Consider the following 13,120-nt stretch of genomic DNA (forward strand, 5'->3'; position numbering starts at 1 on the left):
CCCTTGTCATAGCTTTAAACTTGTCAAAAAGTTGGATATTGACTAAAAGGGCCACTTAATATGGTGGTTATGGTGGTCTCCTAAAAAGAGCCACCCCTTGGCTGGGTCCTTCCAGGAGGGATATCTTGCTGGTTTCTGTGTTGAGACTCCTAACAGAGGCTCCACTGACTTTTTTGAAAAACAGAGATTTGTAATTTTATCGCTTACTGCTTGTTGTCTAGGTTATCGGCCTCCTCTGTAGTCTGTCAGAGGTGGGTGGTTTCCTACACCGAGCCGATGCTTACAATCTCTTTGCTTTTAGAGCATACAAGCCTTGCTATGGAGCTGGCCAGGTCCAGTCCTCAGGGCTACTCCAATGCTACAGAGGCAGAGCGGTGTCTGCAAGCAACATGGGAGAGCATCTGGTCAGAGCAGTGGAGCCACCACACCGCTGGCCACACTGCCAAATCAGCAGGTTGGGGGAAATGAAGGTTAAACGCAACCTGTCAGCAGATTTGGGGCCTATAAGCAGCGGCCACCACAAGTGGGCTCTTATATACAGCATTCTAGAATACTGTACAACTCCTGTCAAAAACTATGGAATCACCTGGCTTTGAGGATGTTCATTCAGTTGTTTACTTTTGTTTAAAAAAAAGCAGATCACAGAAATGGCACAAAACTAAAGTCATTTCAAACAGCAACTTTCTGGCTTTAAGAAACAGTAAAAAAAAATCATAAAAACATAATGTGCTAGCCAGTAACGGTTACTTTTCAAGACCAAACTGGGGAAAAAATTATGGAATCACCCTGTAAATTTTCATTCCCAAAACTAACACCTGCATCAAATAAGATCTGCTTGTTAGTCTGCATCTAAAAAGGAGTGATCACACCTTGGAGAGCTGTTGCACCAAGTGGACTGACATGAATCATCGCTCCAACATGAGAGATGTCAATTGAAACAAAGGAGAGGATTATCAAACTCTTGAAAGAGGGTAAATCATCATGCAATGTTGTAAAAGATGTTGGTTGTTCACAGTCAGCTGTCTAAAATCTGGACCAAATACAAACAACATGGGAAGGTCGTTAAAGGCAAACATAATGGTAGACCAAGGAAGACATCAAAGCGTCAAGACAGGAAACTTAAAGCAATATGTCTCCAAAACAGGAAATGCACAACAAAACAAATGAGGAACGAATGGGAGGAAACTGGAGTCAATGTCTGTGACCAAACTGTAAGAAACCGCCTAAAGGAAATGAGATTTACATACAGAAAAGCTAAATAATAAAAAGATGACTGCCTGAAGAGGACATGTAAATTTCCACAGTCATTGATGATATGGGGCTGCATGTCAGAAAAGGCACTGGAGAGATGGATGTCATTACATTTTCAATAAATGCCCAAGTTTACATTGAAAGTTTGGACACTTTTCTTATCCCATCAATTGAAAGAATGTTTGGGGATGATGAAATCATTTATCAGGATGATAATGCACCCTGCCATAGAACAAAAACTGTGAAAACATTCCTTGAAAGAAGACACATAAGGTTAATGACATTGCCTGCAAATAGTCCGGATCTCAATCCAATTGAAATCTTTGGTGGAAGTTGAAGAAAATGGTTCATGACAAGGCTCCAACATGCAAAGCTGATCTGGCAACAGCAATCAGAGAAAGTTGGAGCCAGATTGATGAAGAGTACTGTCACAAACCACCGGGGGGGTCACTCAGAAATCCCCCGCGCTGGCTACCAGTACGTCACAATCGGGGGGGTAACAAGTGGGGGTCACCCCTACTTTATACCTCCCGACCGACAGACAGAGCACGTGACGCGCTCTCTAGCGCCCCTCTTATAGTCAGGCCAATTATGGAATTGCCCGACAATAAGCAAGGAGGCCGCTATACTACTTATGCCGATTATTGAAGGGTCCCCGGTGAGAGTAAGGTATATATTCCCCCGACCTCCGCGGGCGGAATATATAATATCTTCCCGAATCTCACTGGCCTCCCCACAATAATCCTTGGCACAACTCGCTGCCACCAACCGCTTCACGGTAACTATTAGCCGAACACACAGACGTGGGATTCAAGATCGAGATAACAGAACAGCCCAAGATTAATTATATAATTTAATCGCCTAAAGCACACTAGAAACTACAATATATACAATAGGGAATCTACAGAATATACATATGTCAGAGTACAGTTACAGATAAAGCATGGGTTACAAACAGGTATACAATTACATCAGTTACCTTGTGTGTCTGGCCACAGGGGGGCGCTGTAGACCAGGTTTCCAGGAACCCCCTCACAGGTCTTTCCCAACCAGGCCCCCGAGCAGAAGAACGCTGGAAAATGGCCGAAGTAGGGTTATCAACCTGGGCAGATCCAGGTCCCCTCCTACCTTAGTGACCTCACAGGGAAGCACTGCCACTCCCCCTGCATGGATCAGAATTATCCAGCAAAGGGGATATTGGCCATAACTTTGCCTGGGAGCGTCGTAGGCAGACGCCAATGCTCTCATTGTGACAGTTATGAATTTAGCTACAGAACGAGGGGACTCATGACCTGTCTGCCAGTTCCCCATTGGCTGATATCACGCCTGGGGCATTTCCCAATGTCCTGCTCCCATAAAAAGGGGGTGCCGGCATCGTCCACATGCGGAGACACCATTTTTATGGTTGCCATATTTATCGGAAATATGGCTTGCGAGATATGAACCATTTTTTACTGGAGTCGTTCTGTCTGGCTATTTCCATAGCCTTGCTAACTAGCTAGCAGCTCCTACTACAGGGTGACGGCAGGGAGTCATCCTGTGTCCATTGTCCTAAAGCCACCTAATTTCCATATCACAGGACATGGCCATGGATTTGTTGCTAAACCAGTTGTGTGAAGGGAAGGGGGTAGTGACACCAGGAGAGGGCTTCCTGACATGACTTGAATGTCATGATTTATCGTCATATCTCCGGATTTACCTCACACCTCCCCCCTTTTGAGGGCGCTAGGGGGCAGCACACTCCGGTGTTCCCCCGTGCGCCCGTCCGCGACCTCTCCTTGTCGGGACAGCCCGTCTGCGTTACCGTGGTCACGGCCCCTTTTGTGGCGAATGGTGAAGTTGTATTGCTGGAGCGCAAGGCTCCATCGCAACAATCGCCCATTCGTCCCAGAGACGGTGTGCAACCAGCTGAGGGGATTGTGGTCCGTCTCCACGATGAAGTGGCGCCCGTATAGATAGGGTTGCAGACGCTGCAGGGCCCACACTATGGCCAGGCACTCCTTCTCCATCGTGGAATAGGCAACTTCCCTTGGTAACAGCTTCCTGCTCAGGTACAAGACTGGGTGCTCTTGGCTCGCAGAGTCCACCTGGCTGAGCACCGCACCGAGGCCGAAGTCACTGGCGTCGGTCTGTACTACAAACGGCCGCGTGAAGTCGGCTGCCTGTAGCACGGGCGGGCTGGACAGGGCGTCCTTTAGGGCCCGGAAGGCTGTCTCGCAGTCCATTGTCCAATCGACTGCAGAGGGCAGCTTCTTCTTGGTGAGGTCCGTCAAGGGCTTTGCCAGGCTACTATAGCATGGAACAAACCTCCTATAGTACCCAGCGGTCCCCAAGAAGGACATCACCTGCTTCTTGGTCCTGGGGGTGGGCCAGGATGCGATGGCTTCCACTTTCTCAGGCTCGGGCTTCAGTGTTCTCCCACCTACCCGGTGACCGAGGTACTGGACCTCGCTCATGGCCAGCTGACACTTTCCCGGCTTGATGGTCAAACCTGCCCGGTGGATCCGCCTGAGCACCTGTGCTAGATGCTCTAGGTGGTCCTCCCAGGTGGGACTGAAGACGGCAATGTCATCCAGGTACGCGGCCGCGTACCCTTCAAGTCCCTTGAGCAGGGTGTTGACCATCCGCTGGAAAGTGGCAGGGGCATTCCTCATCCCGAATGGCATCACCGGGGACTCGTACAGTCCAAATGGGGTAATAAAGGCAGAGCGTTCCCTGGCCTTGCGAGTCAGGGGGATCTGCCAATATCCCCGGCTCAGATCCATGATGGTCAGGTACTGAGCCCCGGCCAACTGATCGAGCAGGTCATCGATGCGTGGCATTGGGTACGCATCGGCGACCGTGACAGCATTGAGCCCCCTGTAGTCCACGCAGAACCGCGTGGTTCGGTCCTTCTTAGGGACGAGGACTACAGGCGAGGCCCAAGCGCTGTTGGATGCCTGGATCACCCCCAGCTTCAGCATCTCGTCAATCTCCTGGCGCATGTGTTGCTGCACCTCCAGGGAGACCCGATATGCTGAACGCCGGATCGGGGGATGATCCCCAGTGTCCACGTGATGGACAGCCAAGTCAGTCCTTCCGGGCTGGTTGGTAAACAACCCCCGGAAGGGGTGTAGGGTGGCCCACAGCTGGGACCGTTGGTCCTCCAAGAGCTGGTGGCCAACCTCCACATCCTCAATGGATCCGCCTGCCCTAACCTGGGCTAGCATATCCAAGAGGGTTTCCGCTTCTCCCTCCTCGGGCAGGTTGCACACGGGGAGCGCACATGCCTCCCGCTCATGATGTGCCTTCATCATGTTCACATGGAAGGGCTTCCGCCTTCCACGGGCAGGGTCCAGGGTGACCAGGTACGTCACAGGGTTGAGCTGCTGGTACACGAGGTATGGGCCTTCCCAGGCTGCCTGAAGCTTGTCCTGTGGTACGGGGACCAGTACCCACACCTCTTGACCCACTTGGTAGGTCCTCTCACAAGCGTTCTGGTCGTACCAACGCTTCTGATCGGCCTGGGCTTGAGCCATATTGTCGTGTACCAGTTGCGTCAAGGCCTGCATTTTGTCCCGGAAGCGCATGACATACTCGATAACCGACACTCCAGGGGTGGCCAAATCCCCTTCCCAAGCCTCTTTCACCAGAGCCAGGGGGCCCCGCACACGTCGCCCGTACAGGAGCTCAAACGGTGAGAATCCTGTTGAGGCCTGTGGAACCTCCCGGTAAGCAAATAACAGGTGTGGGAGATACCGCTCCCAGTCACGCCCGTGGGAGTCGACCAACATCTTAAGCATCTGCTTTAAGGTGCCATTGAACCGCTCGCACAGGCCATTAGTCTGTGGATGGTACGGGCTGGCCACCAGATGTCGCACCTGGACCTGCTTACAGAGGGCCTCCATCAGCTGGGACATGAATTGGGTCCCCCGGTCAGTGAGCATTTCCTGGGGAAAACCCACTCGGGAGAAAATCTCCAGCAATGCGGTGGCCACCTTGTCAGCCCGAATGGACGACAAGGCCACTGCTTCTGGGTACCGGGTGGCATAGTCCACTACCGTCAGTATGAAGCGTTTCCCGGAGCTGCTGGGGATGGCCAGCGGGCCGACCAGATCCACAGCCACCCTCCTGAAAGGCTCATCGATGATTGGCAGAGATACCAGTGGGGCTTTGGGGCGTGGCCCCGCCTTCCCCACTCTCTGACAGGTTTCACACGAACGGCAGTAGGCAGCCACATCGGCCCCCATTTTTGGCCAGTAGAAATGCTGGTTTAACCTGGCCTTGGTCTTAGCGATCCCTAGGTGTCCGGCCATCGGAATCTCATGTGCGATCCGCAACAACTCCGTCCGGAACGGATAGGGTACCACCAACTGTCGGTCCCTGGGCCACGCCTCCGGTGAACCCTGCTGGACCGTGGCCCGGTACAGCCGTCCTTGGTCCCAGACCACTCGCTCCGGGTCCGAGTCCGAGGGAGGCTGTGCCGCCTGCTCCTTTAGAGCTTTCAGGCTGTCGTCAGCTTCTAACGCTGCCTGAAACCCCTGACCAGATGTGGCCAGAATCGACGAGACTGTCACATCTTCAGTCAGTACCCCGGGACCTGTGTCCTGGCCTCCACCTGACTCGGCTGCCACTTGGTCAGAAGGGGAAGAGCTATCGGACCTCCGGGAGGCCCCTTGGCTTCCAGCACTCCCACTGCGGGTGACAGCGGCCACAGCCGCTGCGACCGTGGGTCGTGCCTGCTCCTCCTCCGTTCCTGACCAAGTCGCCGGTTCAGGCAGACCTACCTGGCTTCCTGACACCCCGGTTGTGGGGGAACCATGCACCGAGATCTTACCTGGGAGCACTTCCGCTCCTGGACCGGCCCCAATCTCACCTGCCTGTTCCCCTCCTGCAGCAACAGAACCCCGCTGTGAAATCTCTGGGGACCCCACATTTGCTGTGGTAGCCCCCACCCCACACACTGGTCCTCCCCCTGCAGCACCCTGCTCTCTGCTTATCCCTGCAGAGGGCAGCAGATCCCAGCTCACAGGCTGGTTACTTGTAGAGGCATTGTCACACCTTTCTCTGACCCCCTCCCCTGTCACAGCTGCAGCTGTGTGTGTGTCTATGGTGTCTGTGCAAGCAGAAATATCAGAGTTCACTCCCTCCTCCCTTACATCATTCATAGATAACACATTAACATTGTCAGGAGTCATGTCAGCACTGGCTGAAGGTTCAGCCTTTGGGGCGGGGCCAAACTGGGAGGTTATTTGCCCCAAATCTGTCCCAAGTAGCACGTTTGCAGGGATCCGATCAGTTACCCCCACCTCCCTCACCCCTCGCCCTGCGCCCCAGTCCACATAAATGTCAGCAACAGGCAGCGCCGGGTCAGTGCCTCCAATCCCGGAGACAGCGAGGGTTTTTCCAGGGATCAAGTCTTGGGGGGACACCATCTCAGGCCGCACCAGAGTCACCTCCGAGGCGCTGTCTCGCAGTCCTATGGTCACAGACTGGCCGACGGTGACAGGTTGGAAGCTGTCCAGGGACCTACCACCACCCCCACCCACACAATACACCTTGGGCGGCCCTTGGGACGGGGACGGAGCCGGGGCCTTGGGACGCTGAGGGCACATGGCCTTGAAGTGTCCAGGTAGGTTGCACTGGTGGCACCGTCTTGGTTCTGCCACGGGCCTGGAGAGGGGAGTTGAGGGGGACACCCCCTGCAGTCTAGGGGCAGGTGGGGCAGTCGCAGAGTTCATCTTACCCCCTCTCCAGGTGCTGCTGGTGGCTGCTCTCCTGGCTTCAGGAGCCCGATTGTTGGTGTAGTCATCTGCCAGGGCAGCTGTAGCCGTGGATCCCTTTGGCTTCTGGTCTCGGATGAACTGGCGGAGATCCTCAGGGCAGTTCCACAAGAGTTGCTCCGTGATGAACAAGTCCAGGATCTCCGGTCCAGTGGAAAGCTGCAGGCCTTGGGTCCAGTGGTCGGCAGCTCGGGCAAGTGCCCGCCGGTGGTCAGCCCAGGAGTCCTTTGGTCCCTTCTGTAGGCTCCGGAACTTCTTGCGGTAGGACTCTGGAGTGAGGTTGTACTGTTGGATCAGGGCCCGCTTGATGGTGTCGTAGCCCTGATCTGCCTCAGCAGGCAAGTCCCCAAGGACATCCAGGGCCTTACCCCTTAAACGGGGGGTCAGGTATTTGGCCCACTGGTCCTTGTTCAGATGATGCTGCAAGCAAGTCCGTTCAAAAGCAGTCAAGAAAGAGTCCAAGTCTCCATCCTTCTCCAGCACTGGGAAGTCCTCAACACGGACCTTTGGAAGTTTGGTGTCTGGAAGGTCACGGGTGGCTGATGAGGGCCGGAGCTGAGCTAGCTGCAGCTGGTAGTTACGCTCTGCCTGGCGCTCTTCACGCGCTGCTTGCCGCTCACGCTCGGCCATGAGTTCCTTGTAGCCCTCCCGGTCTCCAGCCTGGCGTAGGGCCATAGCCATTTGAAGAAGGCTATCCGAGCCTCCCAGGCTCGGTGGAATGGCACGTGGTGATCTGCGGCCCGCTGCGGAGCCTGGTGATTCACTGTCCATTGCAGAGCGGAGGGCTGGCATCTGGCTCGTTGAGGACCCTTGGGCGAGCTGCTCCTCATCTTGTCCAGCAGTGCCCGGTTGTGCAATGTCCTCTGCAGAGCTGTTTTCTGGCGTCGAGCTCCTGGAGGACTCGTGGACAACCTCCTCATCGTCTCTGGCCTGAGCATCGGCCATTCCTTTGGCTTTGCTCCTGGTGCTCTCAGCCATTCTTGCAGACTTTTGGTCACTGACACAGAACTGACACCTGATGCCTCCACACACCTTACAGTATCTGCACTCTGACACTCTAGTGTTGAGCTAGTCTGAAGACCCCAGCAGCCACAGCTGCTGCAGGCAGTCTTTAGTGTCTGGGAGTATGGGTCTCACACTCACACACACTATTATCTCGATCCCACCGCTGCCACCAATATGTCACAAACCACCGGGGGGGTCACTCAGAAATCCCCCGCGCTGGCTACCAGTACGTCACAATCGGGGGGGTAACAAGTGGGGGTCACCCCTACTTTATACCTCCCGACCGACAGACAGAGCACGTGACGCGCTCTCTAGCGCCCCTCTTATAGTCAGGCCAATTATGGAATTGCCCGACAATAAGCAAGGAGGCCGCTATACTACTTATGCCGATTATTGAAGGGTCCCCGGTGAGAGTAAGGTATATATTCCCCCGACCTCCGCGGGCGGAATATATAATATCTTCCCGAATCTCACTGGCCTCCCCACAATAATCCTTGGCACAACTCGCTGCCACCAACCGCTTCACGGTAACTATTAGCCGAACACACAGACGTGGGATTCAAGATCGAGATAACAGAACAGCCCAAGATTAATTATATAATTTAATCGCCTAAAGCACACTAGAAACTACAATATATACAATAGGGAATCTACAGAATATACATATGTCAGAGTACAGTTACAGATAAAGCATGGGTTACAAACAGGTATACAATTACATCAGTTACCTTGTGTGTCTGGCCACAGGGGGGCGCTGTAGACCAGGTTTCCAGGAACCCCCTCACAGGTCTTTCCCAACCAGGCCCCCGAGCAGAAGAACGCTGGAAAATGGCCGAAGTAGGGTTATCAACCTGGGCAGATCCAGGTCCCCTCCTACCTTAGTGACCTCACAGGGAAGCACTGCCACTCCCCCTGCATGGATCAGAATTATCCAGCAAAGGGGATATTGGCCATAACTTTGCCTGGGAGCGTCGTAGGCAGACGCCAATGCTCTCATTGTGACAGTTATGAATTTAGCTACAGAACGAGGGGACTCATGACCTGTCTGCCAGTTCCCCATTGGCTGATATCACGCCTGGGGCATTTCCCAATGTCCTGCTCCCATAAAAAGGGGGTGCCGGCATCGTCCACATGCGGAGACACCATTTTTATGGTTGCCATATTTATCGGAAATATGGCTTGCGAGATATGAACCATTTTTTACTGGAGTCGTTCTGTCTGGCTATTTCCATAGCCTTGCTAACTAGCTAGCAGCTCCTACTACAGGGTGACGGCAGGGAGTCATCCTGTGTCCATTGTCCTAAAGCCACCTAATTTCCATATCACAGGACATGGCCATGGATTTGTTGCTAAACCAGTTGTGTGAAGGGAAGGGGGTAGTGACACCAGGAGAGGGCTTCCTGACATGACTTGAATGTCATGATTTATCGTCATATCTCCGGATTTACCTCACAAGTACTGTTTGTCACTCATTAAGTCCATGCCTCAGAGACTGCAAGCTGTAAAAGCCAGACGTGGTGCAACAAAATACTAGTGATGTATCGGAGTGTTCTTTTGTTTGTTTGTTTTTCATGATTCCATACTTTTTTCCTCATAATTGAGTGATTCCATAACTTTTCCCCCTGTTTGGTCTTGAAAAGTAACCGTTGCTGGCTAGCACATTATGTTTTCATGATTTTTTTTAATGTTTCTTAAAGCCAGAAAGTTGCCATTTGAAATGACTTTAGGTTTGTGCCATTTCTGTGATCTGCTTTTTTTAAACAAAAGTAAACATCTGAATGAACATCCTCAGAGCCAGGTGAGTCCATAATTTTTGCCAGGGGTTGTATGTAAAAGCCTAGGCCGCTGTGTACAACGTAAAAATCACTTTCTAATACTTTCCTAAACGGTCGCTGTAGTGGAGTTGGGTCATATGGGCGTCTCCATTGCCGACACCTCATCTTTCAGCCATCTTTGTACTTCTGAAACCTGTGTGCATGACGCGTTCTACGTCATACACACTCGCCAGTCCCGCGCAGGCCAGGACCTCAATGCCAGCGAGTGTAAATGATGTGGGACGCATCAAGCACACAGGCTTCAGAAGATGGAGGACAAAGATGGCCGAAAGAGGAGGCGCCTATATGACCCAACTCCACCGCAGCGATCGTTTAGTTGAGTATTATAAAGTGATTTTTACGTTCTACACAGCGGCCTGGGTTCTTATATACAGCATGTTAGAATGCCCAGTGGTGGTGGATGCAGCTTATAGGCCCCAAATCTGGTGACAGGTTCCCTTTAAATACTAGCCTTGCAGTTATCAACAATACGTGATGGACATATTTAACACTATGTTACCACAATGAGTATTTGGTGAGTTTTTGATGTTGCAGATTTCATGCATTTTTGACTCTTTTTGGTATGTTATGTTTTAAATAAAGCTGCTTTTTTGGATACTTCATGGAATTCGGCTTTGAGAAAACGTTATTGATGCTGTCGTGTGGATTATATCATGTATGTTTTTAGTGTTTTTCCTATTATAAGTAGCGGACAGCTCAGGCCAGTAGAGATGCTCTGCAGCACACAGGTCAGGCCAGTAGAGATGCTCTGCAGCACACAGGTCAGGCCGGTAAAAATACTCTGCAGCACACAGGTCAGGCCGGTAGAAATGCTCTACAGCACACAGGTCAGTCTGGTAGATACCCTGCAGCACACAGGTCAGTCTGGTAGATACCCTGCAGCACACAGGTCAGTCTGGTAGATGCTCTGCAGCACACAGGTCAGTCTGGTAGAGATGCTCTGCAGCACACAGGTCAGGCTGGTAGAGATGCTCTGCAGCACACAGGTCAGGCTGGTAGAGATGCTCTGCAGCACACAGGTCAGGCTGGTAGACATGCTCTGCAGCACACAGGTCAGGCTGGTAGAGATGCTCTGCAGCACACAGGTCAGGCTGGTAGAGATGCTCTGCAGCACCCAGGTCAGGCTGGTAGATGCTCTGCAGCAGTAGGTAAGGCTGGTATATACCCTGCAGCACACAGGTCAGTCTGGTAGATGCTCTGCAGCACGCAAGTCTGGCTGGTAGATGCTCTGCAGCAGTAGGTCTGGCTGGTAGATGCTCTGCAGCACTCAGGTCAGGCTGGTAGATGCTCTGCAGCACATAGGTCAGTGTGGTATATACCCTGCAGCACACACGTCAGTGTGGTATATACCCTGCAGCACACAGGTCAGGCTGGTAGATGCTCTGCAGCACACAGGTCAGGCTGGTAGATGCTCTGCAGCACACAGGTCAGGCTGGTAGATGCTCTGCAGCACACAGGTCAGGCTGGTAGATACTCTGCAGCACACAGGTCAGGCTGGTAGATGCTCTGCAGCACACAGGTCAGGCTGGTAGATGCTCTGCAGCACACAGGTCAGGCTGGTAGATGCTCTGCAGCACACAGGTCAGGCTGGTAGATGCTCTGCAGCACACAGGTCAGGCTGGTAGATGCTCTGCAGCACACAGGTCAGGCTGGTAGATGCTCTGCAGCACACAGGTCAGGCTGGTAGATGCTCTGCAGCACACAGGTCAGGCTGGTAGATGCTCTGCAGCACACAGGTCAGGCTGGTAGATGCTCTGCAGCACACAGGTCAGGCTGGTAGATGCTCTGCAGCACACAGGTCAGGCTGGTATATACCCTGCAGCACACAGGTCAGGCTGGTATATACCCTGCAGCACACAGGTCAGTGTGGTATATACCCTGCAGCACACAGGTCAGTGTGGTATATACCCTGCAGCACACAGGTCAGTGTGGTATATACCCTGCAGCACACAGGTCAGTGTGGTATATACCCTGCAGCACACAGGTCAGTGTGGTATATACCCTGCAGCACACAGGTCAGTGTGGTATATACCCTGCAGCACACAGGTCAGTGTGGTATATACCCTGCAGCACACAGGTCAGTGTGGTATATACCCTGCAGCACACAGGTCAGTGTGGTATATACCCTGCAGCACACAGGTCAGTGTGGTATATACCTTGCAGCACACAGGTCAGTGTGGTATATACCCTGCAGCACACAGGTCAGTGTGGTATATACCCTGCAGCACACAGGTCAGGGTGGTATATACCCTGCAGCACACAGGTCAGGGTGGTATATACCCTGCAGCACACAGGTCAGGGTGGTATATACCCTGCAGCACACAGGTCAGGGTGGTATATACCCTGCAGCACACAGGTCAGTGTGGTATATACCCTGCAGCACACAGGTCAGTGTGGTATATACCCTGCAGCACATAGGTCAGGCTGGTAGATGCTCTGCAGCACACAGGTCAGGCTGGTAGATGCTCTGCAGCACACAGGTCAGGCTGGTTGATGCTCTGCAGCACACAGGTCAGGCTGGTTGATGCTCTGCAGCACACAGGTCAGGCTGGTAGATGCTCTGCAGCACACAGGTCAGGCTGGTAGATGCTCTGCAGCACACAGGTCAGGCTGGTAGATGCTCTGCAGCACACAGGTCAGGCTGGTAGATGCTCTGCAGCACACAGGTCAGGCTGGTAGATGCTCTGCAGCACACAGGTCAGGCTGGTAGATGCTCTGCAGCACACAGGTCAGGGAGGTATATACCCTGCAGCACACAGGTCAGTGTGGTATATACCCTGCAGCACACAGGTCAGTGTGGTATATACCCTGCAGCACACAGGTCAGTGTGGTATATACCCTGCAGCACACAGGTCAGTGTGGTATATACCCTGCAGCACACAGGTCAGTGTGGTATATATATACTCTGCAGCACACAGGTCAGTGTGGTATATACCCTGCAGCACACAGGTCAGTGTGGTATATACCCTAAAGCACACAGGTCAGTGTGGTATATACCCTGCAGCACACAGGTCAGGCTGGTAGATGCTCTGCAGCACACAGGTCAGGCTGGTACATGCTCTGCAGCACACAGGTCAGGCTGGTAGATGCTCTGCAGCACACAGGTCAGGCTGGTAGATGCTCTGCAGCACACAGGTCAGGCTGGTAGATGCTCTGCAGCACACAGGTCAGGCTGGTAGATGCTCTGCAGCACACAGGTCAGGCTGGTACATGCTCTGCAGCACACAGGTCAGGCTGGTACATGCTCTGCAGCACACAGGTCAGGCT

General features: G+C 52.9%; 1 protein-coding gene across 1 annotated transcript in view; it reads right to left on the reverse strand.

Annotated features, from left to right (window-relative positions):
* RSPH14 (radial spoke head 14 homolog) overlaps nucleotides 1–13,120 on the reverse strand; it is a 387,168-nt gene that overhangs the window by 60,378 nt on the left and 313,670 nt on the right. The window lies entirely within an intron of this gene.

This window comes from Anomaloglossus baeobatrachus, chromosome 1 (assembly GCF_048569485.1).
Source record: "Anomaloglossus baeobatrachus isolate aAnoBae1 chromosome 1, aAnoBae1.hap1, whole genome shotgun sequence".
Taxonomy (NCBI): domain Eukaryota; kingdom Metazoa; phylum Chordata; class Amphibia; order Anura; family Aromobatidae; genus Anomaloglossus; species Anomaloglossus baeobatrachus.